Raw genomic sequence first — 22,275 nt, forward strand, 5'->3', positions numbered from 1 at the left:
CCGAGCGGCTGGCCGAACGCCTCTCCTCCTGACATGTCTAGACCCGAGAGGCTGGCCGAACGCCTCTCCTCTGACATGTCTAGACCCGAGTGGCTGGCCGAACGCCTCTTCCTCCTGACATGTCTAGACCCGAGAGGCTGGCCGAACGCCTCTTCCTCTGACATGTCTAGACCCGAGCGGCTGGCCGAACGCCTCTTCTTCTGACATGTCTAGACCCGAGAGGCTGGCCGAACGCCTCTTCCTCTGACATGTCTAGACCCGAGCGGCTGGCCGAACGCCTCTCCTCCTGACATGTCTAGACCCGAGCGGCTGGCCGAACGCCTCTTCCTCTGACATGTCTAGACCCGAGCGGCTGGCCGAACGCCTCTTCCTCTGACATGTCTAGACCCGAGCGGCTGGCCGAACGCCTCTTCCTCTGACATGTCTAGACCCGAGAGGCTGGCCGAACGCCTCTTCCTCTGACATGTCTAGACCCGAGCGGCTGGCCGAACGCCTCTCCTCCTGACATGTTTAGACCCGAGAGGCTGGCCGAACGCCTCTCCTCCTGACATGTCTAGACCCGAGAGGTTGGCCGAACGCCTCTCATCCTGACATGTCTAGACCCGAGAGGCTGGCCGAACGCCACTTCCTCTGACATGTCTAGACCCGAGAGGCTGACCGAACGCCTCTTCCTCTGACATGTCTAGACCCGAGCGGCTGGCCGTACGCCTCTTCCTCTGACATGTCTAGACCCGAGCGGCTGGCCGAACGCCTCTCCTCCTGACATGTCTAGACCCGAGTGGCTGGCCGAACGCCTCTCCTCCTGACATGTCTAGACCCGAGCGGCTGGCCGAACGCCTCTCCTCCTGACATGTCTAGACCCGAGCGGCTGGCCGAACGCTTCTTCCTCTGACATGTCTAGACCCGAGCGGCTGGCCGAACGCCTCTCCTCCTGACATGTCTAGACCCGAGCGGCTGGCCGAACGCCTCTCCTCCTGACATGTCTAGACCCGAGAGGCTGGCCGAACGCCTCTTCCTCTGACATGTCTAGACCCGAGAGGCTGGCCGAAAGTCTCTCCTCCTGACATGTCTTGACCCGAGAGGCTGGCCGAATGCCTCTTCCTCTGACATGTCTAGACCCGAGAGGCTGGCCGAACGCCTCTTCCTCTGACATGTCTAGACCCGAGAGGCTGGCCGAACGCCTCTTCCTCTGACATGTCTAGACCCGAGCAGCTGGCCGAACGCCTCTTCCTCTGACATGTCTAGACCCGAGAGGCTGGCCGAACGCCTCTCCTCCTGACATGTCTAGACCCGAGAGGCTGGCCGAACGCCTCTCCTCTGACATGTCTAGACCCGAGCGGCTGGCCGAACGCCTCTCCTCCTGACAATTCTAGACCCGAGAGGCTGGCCGAACGCCTCTTCCTCTGACATGTCTAGACCCGAGCGGATGGCCGAACGCCTCTCCTCTGACATGTCTAGACTCGAGCGGCCGGCCGAACGCCTCTCCTCCTGACATGTCTAGACCCGAGAGGCTGGCCGAACGCCTCTTCCTCCTGACATGTCTAGACCCGAGCGGCTGGCCGAACGCCTCTCCTCCTGACATGTCTAGACCCGAGAGGCTGGCCGAACGCCTCTTCCTCTGACATGTCTAGACCCGAGCGGCTGGCCGAACGCCTCTCCTCCTGACATGTCTAGACCCGAGCGGCTGGCCGAACGCCTCTTCCTCTGACATGTCTAGACCCGAGCGGCTGGCCGAACGCCTCTTCCTCTGACATGTCTAGACCCGAGAGGCTGGCCGAACGCCTCTTCCTCTGACATGTCTAGACCCGAGCGGCTGGCCGAACGCCTCTCCTCCTGACATGTTTAGACCCGAGAGGCTGGCCGAACGCCTCTCCTCCTGACATGTCTAGACCCGAGAGGTTGGCCGAACGCCTCTCATCCTGACATGTCTAGACCCGAGAGGCTGGCCGAACGCCACTTCCTCTGACATGTCTAGACCCGAGAGGCTGACCGAACGCCTCTTCCTCTGACATGTCTAGACCCGAGCGGCTGGCCGTACGCCTCTTCCTCTGACATGTCTAGACCCGAGCGGCTGGCCGAACGCCTCTCCTCCTGACATGTCTAGACCCGAGTGGCTGGCCGAACGCCTCTCCTCCTGACATGTCTAGACCCGAGCGGCTGGCCGAACGCCTCTCCTCCTGACATGTCTAGACCCGAGCGGCTGGCCGAACGCTTCTTCCTCTGACATGTCTAGACCCGAGCGGCTGGCCGAACGCCTCTCCTCCTGACATGTCTAGACCCGAGCGGCTGGCCGAACGCCTCTCCTCCTGACATGTCTAGACCCGAGAGGCTGGCCGAACGCCTCTTCCTCTGACATGTCTAGACCCGAGAGGCTGGCCGAACGCCTCTTCCTCTGACATGTCTAGACCCGAGCAGCTGGCCGAACGCCTCTTCCTCTGACATGTCTAGACCCGAGAGGCTGGCCGAACGCCTCTCCTCCTGACATGTCTAGACCCGAGAGGCTGGCCGAACGCCTCTTCCTCTGACATGTCTAGACCCGAGAGGCTGGCCGAACGCCTCTTCCGCTGACATGTCTAGACCCGAGTGGCTGGCCGAACGCCTCTCCTCCTGACATGTCTCGACCCGAGAGGCTGGCCGAACGCCTCTTCCTCTGACATGTCTAGACCCGAGAGGCTGGCCGAACGCCTCTTCCTCTGACATGTCTATAAGTAATGTGTGAGCTCCGTGGAAGCAAAGTCATCACTTCTAAATAATAGCGGACCTTTGCCACACAACACAGCCAAGATGATTGTTCCTGCTTACTATTAGGCGTTGTCCTCCCAGCCATCAGCACTATGAAACTACTCAGACCCAGAACAAGCTTTTTATAAGGGCCGATAGGAACGGTAGCTGGAGAGGACGACAGGCATATTGTGAAATATCTTGTGGTAAATTAAGAAGGCTACTTCGTTGCATGGGAATTAGAGAATAATGTGTTCTTTATTACCATGAGACGGAGGGAGGACAGTGAAAAGAGAGATGGAGGGGGACAGTGAAAGAAGAGATGGAGGGGGGACAGTGAAAGAAGAGATGGAGGGGGGGCAGTGAAAGGAGAGATGGAGGGGGACAGTGAAAGGAGAGATGGAGGGGAACAGTGAAAGGAGAGATGGAGGGAAGACAGTGAAAGGAGAGATGGAGGGGGACAGTGAAAGGAGAGATGGAGGGGGACAGTGAAAGGAGAGATGGAGGGGGGGCAGTGAAAGGAGAGATGGAGGGGGACAGTGAAAGGAGAGATGGAGGGGGGGCAGTGAAAGGAGAGATGGAGGGGGACAGTGAAAGGAGAGATGGAGGGGGACAGTGAAAGGAGAGATGGAGGGGGACAGTGAAAGGAGAGATGGAGGGGGGGCAGTGAAAGGAGAGATGGAGGGGGACAGTGAAAGGAGAGATGGAGGGGGGACAGTGAAAGAAGAGATGGAGGGGGACAGTGAAAGAAGAGATGGACGGGGGACAGTGAAAGGAGAGATGGACGGGGGACAGTGAAAGGAGAGATGGAGGGGAACAGTGAAAGAAGAGATGGAGGGGGGACAGTGAAAGGAGAGATGGAGGGGGACAGTGAAAGGAGAGATGGAGGGGGGCAGTGAAAGGAGAGATGGAGGGGGACAGTGAAAGGAGAGATGGAGGGGGACAGTGAAAGGAGAGATGGAGGGGGACAGTGAAAGGAGAGATGGAGGGGGACAGTGAAAGGAGAGATGGAGGGGGACAGTGAAAGGAGAGATGGAGGGGGACAGTGAAAGGAGAGATGGAGGGGGACAGTGAAAGGAGAGATGGAGGGGGACAGTGAAAGGAGAGATGGAGGGGGACAGTGAAAGGAGAGATGGAGGGGGACAGTGAAAGGAGAGATGGAGGGGGACAGTGAAAGGAGAGATGGAGGGGGACAGTGAAAGGAGAGATGGAGGGGGACAGTGAAAGGAGAGATGGAGGGGGACAGTGAAAGGAGAGATGGAGGGGGACAGTGAAAGGAGAGATGGAGGGGGACAGTGAAAGGAGAGATGGAGGGGGACAGTGAAAGAAGAGATGGAGGGGGACAGTGAAAGGAGAGATGGAGGGGGACAGTGAAAGGAGAGATGGAGGGGGACAGTGAAAGGAGAGATGGAGGGGGACAGTGAAAGGAGAGATGGAGGGGGACAGTGAAAGGAGAGATGGAGGGGGACAGTGAAAGAAGAGATGGAGGGGGACAGTGAAAGAAGAGCAGGTAATGGAACACAGCATGGTAATCTGCTTCACATCCACTTTAAACCATGTCAGATGGGTTCTACATCATTAAATAAGACTGGGACTACAGAGGGAGAGAGAAAGAGAACAGAGATGGAAAAACAAAGAGGAGAACGAGAGATGTGGATGGAGAGAAACAGCTGGGGATAGAGAGGAGAAAGAGGAGATGATAGAGAGGAGAAACAGATGGGGATAGAGAGGAGAAAGAGGAGGGGATAGAGAGGAGAAAGAGGAGGGGATAGAGAGGAGAAAGAGGAGGGGATAGAGAGGAGAAAGAGGAGATGATAGATAGGAGAAAGAGGAGAGGATAGAGAGGAGAAAGAGGAGAGGATAGAGAGGAGAAACAGATGGGGATAGAGAGGAGAAAGAGGAGGGGATAGAGAGGAGAAAGAGGAGGGGATAGAGAGGAGAAAGAGGAGGGGATAGAGAGGAGAAAGAGGAGATGATAGATAGGAGAAAGAGGAGAGGATAGAGAGGAGAAAGAGGAGAGGATAGAGAGGAGAAACAGATGGGGATAGAGAGGAGAAATAGGAGGGGATAGAGAGGAGAAAGAGGAGATGATAGATAGGAGAAAGAGGAGAGGATAGAGAGGAGAAACAGATGGGGATAGAGAGGAGAAAGAGGAGGGGATAGAGAGGAGAAAGAGGAGGGGATAGAGAGGAGAAAGAGGAGGGGATAGAGAGGAGAAATAGGATAGGAGAACGAGGAGGGGATAAAGAGGAGGGGATAGAGAGGAGAAAGAGGATAGGATAGAGAGGAGAAAGAGGAGAGGAGAAAGAGGAGGGGATAGAGAGGAGAAAGTGGAGGGGATAGAGAGGAGAAAGAGGAGGGGATAGAGAGGAGAAAGAGGAGAGGATAGAGAGGAGAAACAGGTGGGGATAGAGAGGAGAAAGAGGAGAGGAAAGAGAGGAGAAAGAGGAGGGGATAGAGAGGAGAAAGAGGAGAGGGGAAAGAGGGGGGGATAGAGAGGAGAAAGAGGAGAGGATAGAGAGGAGAAAGAGGAGAAAGAGGAGGAGATAGAGAGGATAACGAGGAGGGGATAGCGAGGAGAAAGAGGAGAGGATAGAGAGGAGAAAGAGGAGAAAGAGGAGGGGATAGCGAGGAGAAAGAGGAGAGGATAGAGAGGAGAAAGAGGAGAAAGAGGAGGGGATAGAGAGGATAACGAGGAGGGGATAGCGAGGAGAAAGAGGAGGGGATAGAGAGGAGAAAGAGGAGGGGATAGAGAGGAGAAAGAGGGGAGGATAGAGAGGAGAAAGAGGAGGGGATATGGAGGAGAAAGAGGAGGGGATAGAGAGGAGAAAGGGGAGGGGATAGAGAGGAGAAATAGAGGGGATAGAGAGGAGAAAGAGGAGGGGATAGAGAGGAGAAAGGGGAGGGGATAGAGAGGAGAAAGAGGAGGGGATAGAGAGGAGAAAGGGGAGGGGATAGAGAGAAAGAGGATAGGAAAGAGAGGAGAAAGAGATGGGATAGAGAGTAGAAAGAGGAGGGGATAGAGAGGAGAAAGAGGAGGGGATAGAGAGGAGAAAGGAAGACAAGGGATAGAAAGAACAAAAGAGTCATGTTTTAAACAAAATATATCCCTTATTACAATCAATTGGATATATATACATTCATATAAACACATCGACAGTGTCCTTCCTGAAGGTGAGCAGCTGCAGGACGGGGCTTGGAGACAATTTCTAAGAGGAAGATGCTATTTGGCTGTGGGGAGAGAGAGGAGAACCTGGAGGACCAGCTGCCTGCCAGGCCGAGACAGGGGAGTATGGTACGGTGACTGCCCCAGAGCAGTGAGGGGTACGGTGGGGTGGACAGTCCCAGCTGAGGCCCCCTGAGTTTGATCAGCCAGCCAGGATGGGTTCATGCACTGCTCTCCTCAATCAAAGCCAGGCCTCAGATCCAAGATAAAAATAGCCACGGGTCAATGGAAGACAGAGGACAGAGCAGAGAAATGGAAAGAGAAAGAGCAGCGGAAATAGGAAAAAAGAGAGAGAAGAGAGAGAGGAACACGGACAGGTTTATTATTCTTCTGCTGGTACAGTACTGTATTGTCGGGCCCTCCTTGGATGGAGTGAGAGACCCCCTGGGACTACGAGTGTGTGTCTGTCTGTCAGGTACAGTAGAGCCAGGGGCTGACTGGTGAAAACACAACACACACACACACACACCAAAGTTTTTTTGTCACGTGCGCCGAATACAACAGGTGTAGACCTTACAGTGAAATGCTTACTTACAGGCTCTAACCAATAGTGCAAAAAAGGTATTAGGTGAACAATAGGTAGGTAAAGAAATAAAACAACAGTAAAAAGACAGGCTGTATACAGTAGCGAGGCTATAAAAGTAGCGAGGCTACATACAGACACCGGTTAGTCAGGCTGATTGAGGAAGTATGTACATGTAGATATGGTTAAAGTGACTATGCATATATAATGAACAGAGAGTAGCAGTAGCATAAAAGAGAGGTTGGCGGATGGTGGGTGGGACACAACGCAGATAGCCCGGTTAGCTAATGTGCGGGAGCACTTGTTGGTCGGCCCAATTGAGGTAGTATGTACATGAATGTATAGTTAAAGTGACTATGCATATATGATAAACAGAGAGTAGCAGCAGCGTAAAAAGAGGGGTTGGGGGGCACACAATACAAATAGTCCGGGTAGTCATTTGATTACCTGTTCAGGAGTCTTATGGCTTGGGGGTAAAAACTGTTGAGAAGCCTTTATTTCCTAGACTTGGCACTCCGGTACCGCTTGCCATGCGGTAGTAGAGAGAACAGTCTATGACTGGGGTGGCTGGGGTCTTTGACAATTTTTAGGGCCTTCCTCTGACACCGCCTGGTGTAGAGGTCCTGGATAGCAGGAAGCTTGTCCCCAGTGATGTACTGGGCCGTTCGCACTACCCTCTGTAGTGCCTTGCGGTTGGAGGCCAAGCAGTTGCCGTACCAGGCAGTGATGCAACCAGTCAGGATGCTCTTGATGTTGCAGCTGTAGTACCTTTTGAGGATCTCATGCCTTTTTCATTTCCTGAGGGGGAATAGGCTTTGTCGTGCCCTCTTCACGACTGTCTTGGTGTGTTTGGACCAATCTAGTTTGTTGTTGATGTGGACACCGAGGAACTTGAAGCTCTCAACCTGCTCCACTGCAGCCCCGTCGATGACAATGGGGGCGTGCTCGGTCCTCCTTTTCAGCTCCTTCTTCTGGGCCCATTCTACACTACAGACACCCCAGAGAGAGGATACTGACTACAGACACCCCAGAGAGAGGACAATGACTACAGACACCCCAGAGAAAGGACAATGACTACAGACACCCCAGAGGGAGGATAATGACTACAGACACCCCAGAGAGAGGATAGGGGCTATAGACACCCCAGAGGGAGGATAATGACTACAGACACCCCAGAGGGAGGATAATGACTACAGACACCCCAGAGAGAGGATAATGACTACAGACACCCCAGAGGGAGGATAATGACTACAGATACCCCAGAGAAAGGACAATGACTACAGACACCCCAGAGGGAGGATAATGACTACCGACACCCCAGAGAGAGGATAATGACTACAGACACCCCAGAGAGAGGATAATGACTACAGACACCCCAGAGAGAGGATAATGACTACAGATACCCCAGAGAAAGGACAATGACTACAGACACCCCAGAGGGAGGATAATGACTACAGACACCCCAGAGAGAGGATAATGACTACAGACACCCCAGAGAGAGGATAATGACTACAGACACCCCAGAGAGAGGATAATGACTACAGACACCCCAGAGAGAGGATAATGACTACAGACACCCCAGAGAGAGGATAGGGGCTATAGACACCCCAGAGAGAGGTTAGCAGAAGGAACACAGATACACACTGGGAATAATCCTTGCTGTATAATAACTAAAATATACTCTGTTTTGCCATGCATGGAAGTTGAACCTACATCACAACAGACAGATGGCTCAATGACAAACATCATTAGTCTGATAATAGACTGGGATTTACAATTACAGATTATGCCATTGTATTGCATTATTGCAGAGGTGGAAAAGTCTACTCTACTGCGTTAGCTTGTAAAAGGTTCTGTGCTCCTGTCTGTGGCATACAGAGCTTCTCTATCCTCTCCTCACCTCTCCTCAACACTTCTCTCCTCAACACTTCTCTCCTCTCCTCAACACCTCTCTCCTCTCCTCAACACTTCTCTCCTCTCCTCACCACTTCTCTCCTCTCCTCACCACTTCCCTCCTATCCTCACCTATCCTCACCATTTCTCTCATATCCTCACCTCTCCTCTCCTCAACACTTACCTTCTCTCCTCACCTCTCCTCTCCTCACCACGTCTCTCCTCTCCTCTCCTCGTCTCTCCTCTCCTCACCACTTCTCTCCTCTCCTCACCACTTCTCTCCTCTCCTCACCACTTCTCTCCTCTCCTCACCACTTCTCTCCTCTCCTCACCACTTCTCTCCTCTCCTCACCACTTCTCTCCTCACCTCACCACTTCTCTCCTCTCCTCACCACTTCTCTCCTCTCCTCACCACTTCTCTCCTCTCCTCTCCTCTCCTCTCCTCTCCTCTCCTCTCCTCTCCTCTCCTCTCCTCTCCTCTCCTCTCCTCTCCTCGCCTCACCACTCTCTCCTCTCCTCACCACTTCTCTCCTCTCCTCACCTCTTCTCTCCTCACCTATCCTCACCACTTCTCTTCTCTCCTCATCACTTCTCTCCTCACCTATCCTCACCACTTCTCTTCTCTCCTCATCACTTCTCTCCTCTCCTCACCTCTCCTCACCACTTCACTCCTCTCCTCACCACTTCTCTCCTCACCACTTCTCTCCTCACCACTTCTCTCCTCCCCTCTCCTCACCACTTCTCTCCTCACCACTTCTCTCCTTTCCTTACAACTTCTCTCCTCACCACTTCTCCCCTCACCACTTCTCTCTTCTCCTCACCACTTCTTTCCTCACCACTTCTCTCATCACCACTTCTCTCCTCTCCTAACCACTTCCCTCCTCTCCTAACCACTTCCCTCCTCACCACTTTTCTGAGAAGCAGTCCTTCATACCGCTGCGCCACTCGGTAGCCCTACTTAACTTTCCCCGACAGTTCATTTGGCCTACGCCTGTTTTACATTCAGTAATTAGCAAGAGAAAGCCTGCTTCTCTCTACGAAAAGGCTATTAGGCATGGAATAAAAAAGTATCAAAATAAATGTCCTATCTCTGTTCCTGTGATTTCACGTGAAGGGGAATAGCGAAGAGGCTGTAGCGCACGGGAACAGCTGGAAGAGAGAGGCTAGAGATGAGTAGCCGTAGTAACAAGCTAAATATTAGATTGATATCATTCCAATCATTCATTGGCTAAACAGTATGGCTATAAATATTTACCTGTCAAAGTGCAACGAAAGATAATGAAATGGCAGATCTGTGCGTTCCTCCTGGCTGCACTCTGCAGTGCCGCACACCAAACATGCAAAGGTCCACTATTGATTAGGCCTAAGTTTTTAGACAAGAAAAAATGATTCTACCTAGGCTACAACAACACAATGCAATGAGGAATGTATTATTGTGAGTACACAATTATTGTCTAGGGCTGTAAACTGCAGTGATGTAGAGGGTCATTTGAAAACGGCTCAAACGATCTGTTTTGAATGCTTCATGCCGGAATAACTGCGTACAGCCTAGGTCTGATGAGGCAACCATTAGGAACAGCTATGGGTCTATTCTCGACAGTTTACAAGATAGGGCTACCATCAGAAAATATGACCTTCTCATGTTCTGTTTGTGGTGGATCATCATTCTCCCAAGTCGGCCACCCACCAATATGCTCACATGACCAGTTATTCAGGCAGGTTTACCGTGTGTTCTGTCTTCTCTCCACTCCAAGCAGCATCACACACCTACAACCTACAACCAAGAACACTTCTATAAAACTAGTTTTTGATTGGTTGTCAATGTTTTATAGTCGGAGGGACAGGGAAAACTCCGCTCTGAAAGTACAAACAATAGCTCTCGTTATCGTTCTCCACTCTTTTTGTAGTTATCAGTTAACGATTCAAATATACTGGTCCAGAATTAGACAAAAGCAATCCAAAACTATGCTGGATATCTTCAGAGCTTTACTCACTTTTACTCTTCAAATATTTCCATCTTGTAACTTCAGACAGATTTTCTTCACCTCCCAGAAAAAGTGTTTCATTACAGAAAGATGTTCTAATACATGATTTAGTTTGACCACAATAACACAGTGGAGGAGGATCGAAATGAGACCGCAAGTTTAGTAACACTAGCATGGCAGGTTTCCACAGGAGGCAGTGTGCATGTATGTGTGAACGTAAGTGTGTAACAACAGTTCCGTAATTAAGCCATGTGAGATTGCGGGGATGGGCTTATTTTCCCTTGAGGCGGCACGTTTTATTGTGTTTTAAGTGGCTGTATAAATCTCCATGTAGAAACATATACATTAGTCATGTCATATTCGGGTATGGGACTGTTATGGTGTGTTTTACTGAATTAAAAACAATCCTCTGACGATATTAAACCGATTACTCATCGTCACCCTCTCTCGATAGAATGTTTAAAGTATTTTGGGTAGTCGGTAATGTGTGGCCAATTCAAATGGAACTGTGATGTTGAACTGTTTCAGGGAAGTGGAATGTGTCAGAAGTTCCAAGTTTCAATGTCACGTGCACAAGTACATTGAAATGCCTTTTCTTGCCAGCTCTAAAACCAACAATGACAATGTCATACGAAAAATAACATAAGGTACAACAAAAACACACGAGAAATAAAAAATAAGAAAAACACAAGAAAGTAAGTCAGCATACTATATACAGGGTTAGTTCCAGTACCATATTAACAATGTGCAGGGATACTGCAGTGATGCAGGTAGATATGTATAGGGGTAAGGTAACTAGGCAACAGGATTGTCACGGCTCCCTCTGGAACTTCCATCATGTGTCCTTGGTTTCCATTGGGCTGTCGTTTATTGTTACGATATCCGTTGGTGCGTGTGAGTTCCTCTGCTGTGTGTTTTGAGCTTTCGCGCCCTTGTGAATTACGCAGGTGATTACGGGTCTCGTCCCGTGTGTTAATCATTGTGCGCGTGTGTCATTTATTCAAGGTACTTCTCTCTCGTTTTGTTTGGGTTTCAACCCTGTGTTTTTGTTACGTGTTTGTTTGGTCTTCGTCCCCGTGCCATTACACGGCACGCCGTAATTTGGGGCTTAATAAAAAACCTTATTACGCATTCCTGTGACTGTCTCCCGATCCTTCATGACAACGTGACAAGGAAGTATGATTAACAGAGTAGCAGCAGCGTATATGATGAGTGTATGTGTGGGTGTGTGTGTGTAGACTCAGTATAAATGTGTGTGTGTGTGTGTGTGTGTGTGTGTGTGTGTGTGTGTGTGTGTGTGTGTGTGTGTGTCTAGACTCAGTATAAATGTATGTGTGTGAGCAAAAGAACTGCAGCACATCATAATGTCGTTAACCATTGTGACACATTCTGCAGGGTTAACCATGATTTCCTCTCTGCCCCTGTACTGCAAGTCCAGTGTACATCCTGCAACTGGTGCAAAATAAGCAGATGAAAACAGAGAGAGCCACTGACTATTATTCCAGAGTAATATTATTCTCTTAGAGCCGTCCGTGGTGGCAGCCCTTTAACCTGTGGGCAAGCAGCAATAACCAAAGAAGAAGGAGAGATCCTTAACGCTACAGCCCGGTCACATGACACATTCCGCCCCGCAGCTATGGAAACACCTCACAGAGCTCTCCGTCGGGGAAAAAGGCATCGGCACCGCGGGATCGTTGGTACGTCGCAGACTCTCAAGACAATGGAGAAACTATGGAACATGATTTCATTGAGTGGTCTATCGGCTCATAACAGGCTAGCCGATTCACACCAGGTAGAGAGAAAGACAAATTGTTTTCACTTCTATTTATGGACAAACAGATTTAAAAAAAATACAAGACTAGAAGAGTCTTATTCTCCGGGTCTATTCTTGCTTGCTCTCCCAAAGTGTAGGGTTCCATTGACTGAATAAACAGGGTTCCATTGACTAAATAAACCTCAGCACATGTTTGTTACTAAAAAAGCTGACTTTAATAGGAGGTTTGTGATTGACAGGGGTTGAGTGGATAGAGTGGAAGAAAAGGTTGAGGAACTTAGTAGGCTGAAAGTCTCAGTGGATCTATGCAGGCTTGAGGAACCAGGGCCAGTCATCACTGAGGATATTTGTTTTGTATGACCAGAGCTTCATTATATTATATATTATCAGCATACAAATTGGCATTCTCAGCCTTTTCCTTTCCAGGTGGAACTGTGGTCATTAATCCGATTGATTGGCTGTGGGGGCAGGTAATGTATCAGAGTAACTATATTAACGGTAACAGGTTTGATTAACAAATACTTAGATTAGTGTTTCCCAACCACCACCTGTCTTCCAATAGCGCCATAAAGCCAGCACACAGTCATGATATACTGTCTCTCAACACCCTCCCCAGGCCCCTATCCTCTGGTCCCTGGTCAGGTGGTCGAGTCTACACTATCAGGTGCTATTTGCTTTCCTAATAACTAGAGCTACTGGACAGCCTCATTAAGACACATTTAATTAACCAGATTTTAATCTCTCTCTCTGTCACGTTCCTGACCTGTTTTCTGTTGTTTTTGTATGTGTTTAGTCGGTCAGGGCGTGAGTTGGGGTGGGCATTCTATGTTATGTGTATCTATGTTGGTTAATGGGTTACCTGATATGGTTCTCAATTAGAGGCAGGTGTAATTCATTTCCTCTGATTGAGAACCATATTAAGGTAGGATGTTCTCACTGTTTGTTTGTGGGTGAGTGTCTTCCGTGTGTGTTTGCCACACGGGACTGTTTCGGTTTGTGTAGTCTATTCCTGTTCTGCGTGTTTATGTAAGTTTTTCCAGTTCAGGTCTGTCTACGTCGTTTTGGTATTTTGTTAATTATCAAGTGTAGTTCGTTTTCGTCTTGTTTATTAAATTCATTATGTCTTCATTACCCGTTGCGTCTTGGTCCAATCTCTCTGCTCAAGACGATCGTTACACTCTCTCTCTCTCTCTCACACTCTCACACTCACACACACAGACTGAAGGAAAAGCAGTCAACAAATGCTCAGCATATGTGGGAACTCCTTCAAGACTGTTGGAAAAGCTTTCCAGGTGAAGCTGGTTGAGAGAATGCCAAAAGTGTGCAAAGCGTGGCTACTTTGAAGAATCTCAAATCTAAAATACATTTTTATTTGTTTAACACTTTTTTGTTTTCTACATGATTCTATGTGTTATTTCATAGTTTTGATGTCTTCACTGTTATTCTACAATGTAGAAAATAGTTTTAAAAAATACAAAAACCTTTTAATGAATAGGTGTTTCCAAACTTTTGACTGGTACTGAATATATATGTTTGTATGAGAGAATATGTCCATAGTGCTGGTGTATGAGGAGTCAGCAGTGTTGCCGTGGGGATGGTCTCTGGGGTAATGGATGAGGTCCTGTCTCCACGGCAGCCCCAGCGCTGTGCTACTACCATGACACATTGAGCCTGGGTTAATAAGTCTGTATAGGTCCCAATAGTAACACAAGCAGTACATCAGGAGGGGTTAGTGCTCTGGTCAGCCCCCCACCCCGCCGGCCCACTGAAATATACACAGGATATCAGGACAGGGTGCTCCTCTCAGTCCCTCTACCTACTCCCCTGTCACCTGATACTAGCCCAGCCCCATGTAATCAACGACCCTCTCCCCGCACCTCCAGGCTGAGGCAACCGTCCAGAGGACAGGGGAACATAGGTTGTCCAATTTTTTTCTGCCAAGCCCTGGGAGGTTCGAGAGAAAATAAGCATCATTGGGAAACAAAGCAGAAAGGTCAGGTCAGTTGTTCTTGGGCTATTGTTGAAGATCCAATGCTATTTATATTTTCAAACTGCAATAATAAGATCAAGGGTCCACTAAAAATGACCGCTAGATCAATGCATGTCAATAATATACTGTCTATGGACATACGGACTCACACACACAACACATCTCAGTTATTTTAGGTGCAGACAGACTTCGAAGACACGCTCCAGGGAGGGAGTTTCATTTATTCATGAATTTACTCTAAGATTAACCACCAAAATACATGAATGTTGGATTAGTGAGCGGTGAAGAGGGAGATGTGACTCTGAAATAAACATTCAATTCTTTTTCAACGGATCCTTGAATGAAACGTCACAGTGAGAGGACATGGTCCCCTCGGCCAATCAGAACCCATCCTCTAACAAATAAAGACAACGTGACTGTTTCCATCGTAGAGAAACTAGTCCGTCTCTTTATGTGGCGGGGCCTTTGTGGAGGAATACCTTTCTCCTCCACTTTGGAAATAGTGTTTTTCAAACGGTGTCAGAACCCCACTGGGTGTCAGCCATATAGGACGACTACAGAGAGACTACTAGCTTGTTCTTTGGGCTTTTAGGCTGGGTATCTGTAAAGCTCTTTGGGGTTTTAGGCTGGGTATCTGTAAAGCTCTTTGGGGTTTTAGGCTGGGTATCTGTAAAGCTCTTTGTGACAACTGCTGATGTAAAAAGGGCTTTATAAAATATACTGTGTTTGATTGATTGATTGACTAATATTGCACTTTCTGTTGACAGGCAGGTCTAGGATCAGTGTAGGTGAGGAGTCACGTGAGAAGAGAGGACATAAGTGACGTGACCAATTCCTCTTGATGTATCGTTCTGTGTTTCACAGATGGTTGACTACGTCATCACTAGTCATTTATGTTTCAATACGTGAGTAACGGGTTGTGTTTAATGTATGAGAAACATTTCAGACGACGGGTCGGTGTCTATAACTTGCAACATTTGAAGTGCATCAGGACGGACCGAGCGAGCGCTTGCATATGAGATCAAACATTCTGTTGTGAATATTAAACAAGTGGCGTTCAGTCGGTCGTCTCTCCTCGTTGTTTGAACAGCCAAACGATACGTTTGTGGTGTGGCAGTCCAACAACTCGACAACGAAGAAACATAGCAGCCCATCCTTGGATCTGTACTGAGGGTGAGATAAAATGTTCCATATTCGTTTTATGTCAATCTGACATCTACAGCAAAATGAATACTTGTGTGTTTCCGCAGCTCAGACACAAGAGTTGCTGAGTTAACAAACTCCTGCAGTGTAGCAGGGAAAAGACCATTCCAAAGCTACAGTATGATGACATGGGCTGATCCCTGTCATTTCTCAACCTAGGAAAACAATTGCATTTGTCTGAGCAGGTTGGCTAGTCTAGCTCTCAGAGAAAATACAGTATGCGAGTTGCCTGGAGAGTGACTGCCTACATACCGAACGGCCCTATGGGACAAGCCATGGCGAAATAGTTCATCTCTCCGACAGAAAGGAAAACAATTCGAGAGGAAATGAAAGCGAATGATGAATTAGATCTTGGATTGGATGAGACGTTCCATTAGTGTTACCTGCTGAGTGGGCATGATTTGTAGAGCAACTTTCCAGCTCTCTCATTGGACAACACCGGTAAGAACACAACAGAAGAAAAAACTATGGGAGTGAACAATGTGACAATGATCTGGCCTTATCTTTTCTTTCCTGTTTATATCTCTTTATCTCTCTCTCTGTCTCCCACGCACCCTCGCCCCATGTGTTCCCTTCCTCTCTCTTTAATGGAACACTCAAAGTTCCTCTGGCGTTCCCTCTACAGAACTGACCTTTTACCAGTGTGTCTGCAGAACAGGCACAGTGACTAGAGCGGGATCTAAACTGGGAATGCGATCTCTATCATAGGAATGTAGAGGAACGATCCAAACGCTCATGAAAAAGATTGGGGTGAGAGGACAAGAGAAAGCACAAGATAGAGAGTTAGAGAGAGAGAATTATCAAAAATCTACAACCACCTAAAAGGAAGTGATTCCCAAACCTTCCATAAAAAAGCCATTTCTTACAGCGAGATGAACCTGGAGAAGAGTCGACTAAGCAAGCTGGTCCTGGGGCTCTGTTTACAAACACAAACAGACCCCACAGAGCTCCAGGACAGCAACACAAATTAGACCCAACCAAATTATGTGAAAACAAAAAGAAAATCACTTGACACATTGGAAATAATTAACAAAAAAATCTGAGCAAACTAGAATGCTATTTGGCCCTAAACAGAGAGTACATAGTGTCAGATTACTTGACCACTGTGACTGACCGAAACTTAAGGAAAGCTGTGAGTATGTACAGACTCAGTGAGCATATAGCCTTGCTATTGAGAGGTGCCGCCGTAGGCAGACCTGGCTGCACACTGCCCACAAAATGAAGTGGAAACTGAGCTGAACCTCCTGCCAAAAGTATGACCATATTAGAGACACATATTTCCCTCAGATTACACAGACCCACAAAGAATTGGAAAACAAACCCAGTTTTGATAAACTTCCATATCTATTTGGTGAAATACCAGTGTGCCATCACAGCAGCAATATTTGTGACCTGTTGCCACAAGAAAAGGGCAACCAGTGAAGAACAAACACCATTGTAAATACAACCCAAATTTATGTTTATTTATTCTCCCTTTTGTACTTTAACCATTTGCACATAATAGTATGGTTTATTTCACTTTTGTTAATTATCTATTTCACTTGCTTTGGCAATGTAAACATATGTTGCTCTTAATTTTAATGAGAGCGAGAGAGCGAGAGAGAGAGAGAGAGAGAGAGAGAGAGAGAAACTTCCTGCCAAATGTATGACCATATTAGAGACACATATTTCCCTCAGAGAGAGAGAGAGAGAGAGAGAGAGAGAGAGAGAGAGAGAGAGAGAGAGAGAGAGAGAGAGAGAGAGAGAGAGAGAGAGAGAGAGAGAGAGAGAGAGAGAGAGAGGCAGTCAGTTATGCGCTGGTTTAGATCAGTGATGAGAATCATAGGTCAAACTTCATAGACCACTCACTGAGTTATATTTTTCCTACACAGCTACCCAGGGGCTGTACCTGTGTGTGTGTGTGTGTGTGTGTGTGTGTGTACATGTCTGCTCATTCCCCTCAGCACACAGAGTCCATACTTCATCATTAATCAGGAATGTGAGGCTCCTGTTCCTCCCCCTCAGCAGGTCACATTGTTGGGGTATCATCATGGGTAATGGGTGGAGGACATACCCACATCGACCGGCCAACAGCCCCACATCGACCGACCAACAGCCCACATCGACCGGCCAACAGCCCACATCGACCCGACCAACAGCCCACATCGACCCGACCAACAGCCCACATCGACCCGACCAACAGCCCACATCGACCGGCCAACAGCCCCACATCGACCGACCAACAGCCCACATCGACCGACCAACAGCCCACATCGACCGGCCAACAGCCCACATCGACCCGACCAACAGCCCACATCGACCGGCCAACAGCCCCACATCGACCGACCAACAGCCCACATCGACCGGCCAACAGCCCACATCGACCGACCAACAGCCCACATCGACCGGCCAACAGCCCACATCGACCGGCCAACAGCCCACATCGACCCGACCAACAGCCCACATCGACCGGCCAACAGCCCCACATCGACCGACCAACAGCCCACATCGACCGACCAACAGCCCCACATCGACCGACCAACAGCCCCACATCCCATGTTCAACCCTTTCAATCTTCAATATCCTCCATCGTTGTTCCCTCTCTTCTATCACTCTTTCTCTGTGTCTCTTTTGACAGGCTCCCTGCTGCCCGTCCCCCTGACAAATTACTGTGTTGTGTTGTGTTGTGTTGTGTGAAACTGCAGAGTGAGCGAGAGTTCTCTGCAGCCGTCACTGACGCTGCCAGAGGGATTCAGCCTAGCTAGCACAGGACAGAGACAGCAGCAGATACCTCCTCAACCCCAAACCCCCCTTTCTCACAGCAGCAACACCACCGTCCCTCAGCATCGGTTCCTCATCAGGTCTCTAACCACCCCCCGTCACTCACCTGTGAATGGAAGGCTGGGTTCTCTGGGGATGAGTCTCTTTATGTATGGAGGAGCGGCTGGACTCAAGGCTATATGAAAACAAGCACAAACAGAGCCGGAGTCATCTCAGGAAGAAGGCCAACACAAAGCACAAGTCAGAACAAAGCGCCTCTTTCTTTGCATCCTGTATACCCACTCCTCCGTCTCTCCTTCTCTTTCTCATTCACTCTCCCGTGCTGGCAGTGACTCATTTCACCTACGGCTCGACTCAGTTCTACTTTAAAACAAGATGGTGAGAGAAAGAGAGAGAGTGGGACGGAGGGAGAGGCGCATTTGCAATCAAAAGACTTTAATGTTTGCCTTTCTCTCTGTCCTCTTCCACCACTCCCCTCTCCCTCTCCCCTTCCACCCATTCTCCCTCTCCCTCTCTCTGTTCCCTTCCACCCCTTCTCCCTCTCTCTGTCCCCTTCCACCCATTCTCCCTCTCTGTCCCCTTCCATCCCTCCCCTCTCCCGCTCTCTGTCTCCTTCCACCCATTCTCCCTCTCTCGCTTTTGCTCTTTTTATATTTTTGTCAGACTCCATGTCTGAGCGGAATACTGATGTCAGGGTTTGAGAGACACAATTGGATGAAAAAAAAACAGACTTTCTGCCATCTTTTTTCATGCTGCACTTTGTGCTGCCAATTCACACTGTGCCGTGGGGCCCCTGAAATAAAACCTGCCCAATTAACAGAGCGGGGGCTCAGAAAGCGGCCAACACGACCCAGAGACAAATAGCCAGCGTCTCTGGATCTTTATAAGACCTGGCTACACAGAGGGGTAGCAGGGAGCCTGGAGAGATGCTCATTCAGGAGACCAAGTGAAGAACAGAAACAATTACAGCTCTGAGATGGAGGCTGCAGTAAAGACTTGATGTCACTAGAGATTTTATTAGGATCCCCATTAGCCGTCGCCAGTGGCGACAGCCAGTCTTACTGTGGTCCGACTCATAACAAAAAATACATTTCAGACAAAATACTTTACCATTGACATACATTTTAAAAACATTAACATGGTGTGTATGTGTGTGTGCATCTATCCGTTACACGTAGTGTACATGTCAGTACACACACACAACAAGTAGGTCACATGTCAGTACATACACACAACAAGTAGGTCACATGTCAGTACACACACACAACAAGTAGGTCACATGTCAGTACACACACACAACAAGTAGGTCACATGGGGGAGAGGCGTTGTGCCGTAAGGTGTTGCTTTATCTGTTTTTTGAAAGCAGGTTTGTTGTCATTTGAGACACAGCTTTACTCTCTCATTACCCGCCCCTCCATCCCGACCAGGCTGGTTGATGCTCACATTCACACGGCATCTGAGGCTCTTTTAATTAGTAGCAACACAGAACAGCAGCCAGCTCCTGGTTCACTGAACGACACAAGATGGCCAATTAATGTCCTTACAGTCCACCCCCCACAATCCTGAAACGAATACAATGTTTTAACGGGCAAACTTCTACTGAGGATTAAAGACAAAGCTAAGGATTCATTTAAGAAATATAATATAACATGCACACATTTAGATACTCATTTGGCTCGTCACTTGCGGTTGGCCAAAAAATACAAGTGGAGAAATAAACTGTCAAGAGAAATAAACTGTTATCCTCTGTTTCTCAACAACAACAAAAAACTTCGGAGTAGATAAGAGCTTTACCACGGCCGACCATTAACCTTCCAGTGGGGCCGAGCATAGCTCACCTCACTGAGAGAGATAGTGGATTCCCTTTCAAAAACCACAAACCCAGACCAATGTTGTTATTTTTTGGGGTTACTGATCAAGGAGGACAGGTGAAGAGATCAACGTCAATGAATCACCCTTTGGGTTTGTGGTCCACTTGACTGAGTTACATTGTCCAACTCAATGGACTGTACTTTATTTATGGGCCGTTGTCACATGGAGGAGGTCAGGAAGGTTTTAAGCAGGCTTTGAAATGAAGAATTGCAAACTGTATTTATATTTTTAGGATTTGTTGCCTATGAAAAAGATATTGTGTGTAGAAATGTAGATCTATGATGATAACATAGTACAAATCTATAATTTTCCAAATGCCTTTTAAACCTTTTCGTATTCTTACAACATTGTAATCAAACGGAAACCTCAGTTTTTATTAAAATATTCAGCCTGAGGTGTGGTACACATTAATCTAGTCTACACCACTAACACAAACATTATAGAAAATAAAATCATTCAAATACTGAGCTATATTGTATGCAAAAAAAAACATGGGGAAATGGTATTGTTAATATACTAATACATTTGCTCAGAGAAAGAGATTTCTTGAACTAGTTTTTTTTATATCCTTAAAAAGGAAGAGGTGAAAATGATTGACACTCCTAAACATTATTTCAAATAAAGTAGTCTTAAGTGTAGTATTTGGTCCCGTATTCCTAGCACTCAATGACTACATCATGCTAGTAGCTCTACAAACTTGCTGGGGATGCATTTTGCAGTTAGTTTTGGTGGTTTTTCAGATTATTTTGAGCCCAACAGAAATCAATGGTAAATAATGTATTGTGTCATTTTGGAGTCACTTTTATTATAAATAAGAATAGAATATGTTTCTAAACATTTCTACGTTATTAATGTGGATGCTACCATGGTTACGGATAATCCTGAATGAATCATGAATAATGATGAATGGGTAAAAAGAGGGTAAAATATCAAACCCCAAAGACATGCTAACCTCTCAACTTCACCAACAACAGGGTAGGTTAGCATGTCTGGGACCAAACACTAAACTTTTGACTACTTTATTTATAATATCCCAGTTCAATCCTAACCGATACACCTTATTTACAAACTGAACACGATTCCCTCAGTTCTCTAAGGCAGTGAGGAGAGCGCCTGCCTGCCTGCACAGGGGATGGGATGCAATAGAGTGATAATAAAGGAGAAAGAGGAAAAAGATGAGAGGAGTGAGGAAAGATGAGGAGGGGGATGAGGAAAGATGAGAGGAGGAGTGAGGAAAGATGAGGGGTGAGGAAAGATGAGAGGAGGAGTGAGGAAAGATGAGGGGTGAGGAAAGATGAGAGGAGGAGTGAGGAAAGATGAGGGGTGAGGAAAGATCAGAGGAGGAGTTAGGAAAGATGAGAAGTGAGAAATGATGAGAGGAGGAGTAAGGAAAGATGAGAGGAGGAGTGAGGAAAGATGAGAGGAGGGAAGAGGAAAGATGAGAGGAGGGGTGAGGAAACATGTGAGGAAGGGTGAGGAAAGATGAGAGGAGGGGTGAGGAAAGATGAGAGGAGGGGGATGAGGAAAGATGAGAGGAGGGGTGAGGAAAAATGAGAGGAGGGGTAAGGAAAGATGAGAGGAGGGGTGAGGAAAGATGAGAGGAGGGGTTAGGAAAGATGAGAGGAGGAGTGAGGAAAGATGAGAGGAGGAGTGAGGAAAGATGAGAGGAGGAGTGAGGAAAGATGAGGAGTGAGGAAAGATGAGAGGAGGATGAGGAAAGATGAGAGGAGGAGTTAGGAAAGATGAGAGGAGGAGTGGGGAAAGATGAGAGGAGGGGTAAGGAAAGATGAGAAGTGAGAAATGATGAGAGGAGGAGTAAGGAAAGATGAGAGGAGGAGTGAGGAAAGATGAGAGGAGGGAAGAGGAAAGATGAGAGGAGGGGTGAGGAAACATGTGAGGAAGGGTGAGGAAAGATGAGAGGAGGGGTGAGGAAAGATGAGAGGAGGGGGATGAGGAAAGATGAGAGGAGGGGTGAGGAAAAATGAGAGGAGGGGTAAGGAAAGATGAGAGGAGGGGTGAGGAAAGATGAGAGGAGGGGTTAGGAAAGATGAGAGGAGGAGTGAGGAAAGATGAGAGGAGGAGTGAGGAAAGATGAGAGGAGGAGTGAGGAAAGATGAGGAGTGAGGAAAGATGAGAGGAGGATGAGGAAAGATGAGAGGAGGAGTTAGGAAAGATGAGAGGAGGAGTGAGGAAAGATGAGAGGAGGGGTAAGGAAAGATGAGAGGGGTGAGGAAAGATAAAGATGAGAGGAGGGGTGAGGAAAGATGAGAGGAGGAGTGAGGAAAGATAAAGATGAGAGGAGGGGTGAGGAAAGATGAGAGGAGGAGT

General features: G+C 48.1%; 1 protein-coding gene across 2 annotated transcripts in view; it reads right to left on the reverse strand.

The window, feature by feature from the left end:
• LOC139542997 (extracellular sulfatase Sulf-2-like) overlaps nt 1-22,275 on the reverse strand; it is a 267,301-nt gene that overhangs the window by 202,112 nt on the left and 42,914 nt on the right. Inside the window, exon 2 of one of the 2 annotated variants that reach the window (XM_071349056.1) lies at nt 18,182-18,250. The exons of the other annotated variant lie outside the window; for it this stretch is intronic. The gene's annotated coding sequence lies outside the window, so the exon portion shown is untranslated. The remainder of the gene's footprint in view (nt 1-18,181; nt 18,251-22,275) is intronic. 2 annotated transcript variants of the gene reach the window in all.

This window comes from Salvelinus alpinus, chromosome 17, assembly GCF_045679555.1.
Source record: "Salvelinus alpinus chromosome 17, SLU_Salpinus.1, whole genome shotgun sequence".
In the NCBI taxonomy this organism is placed as follows: Eukaryota; Metazoa; Chordata; class Actinopteri; order Salmoniformes; family Salmonidae; genus Salvelinus; species Salvelinus alpinus.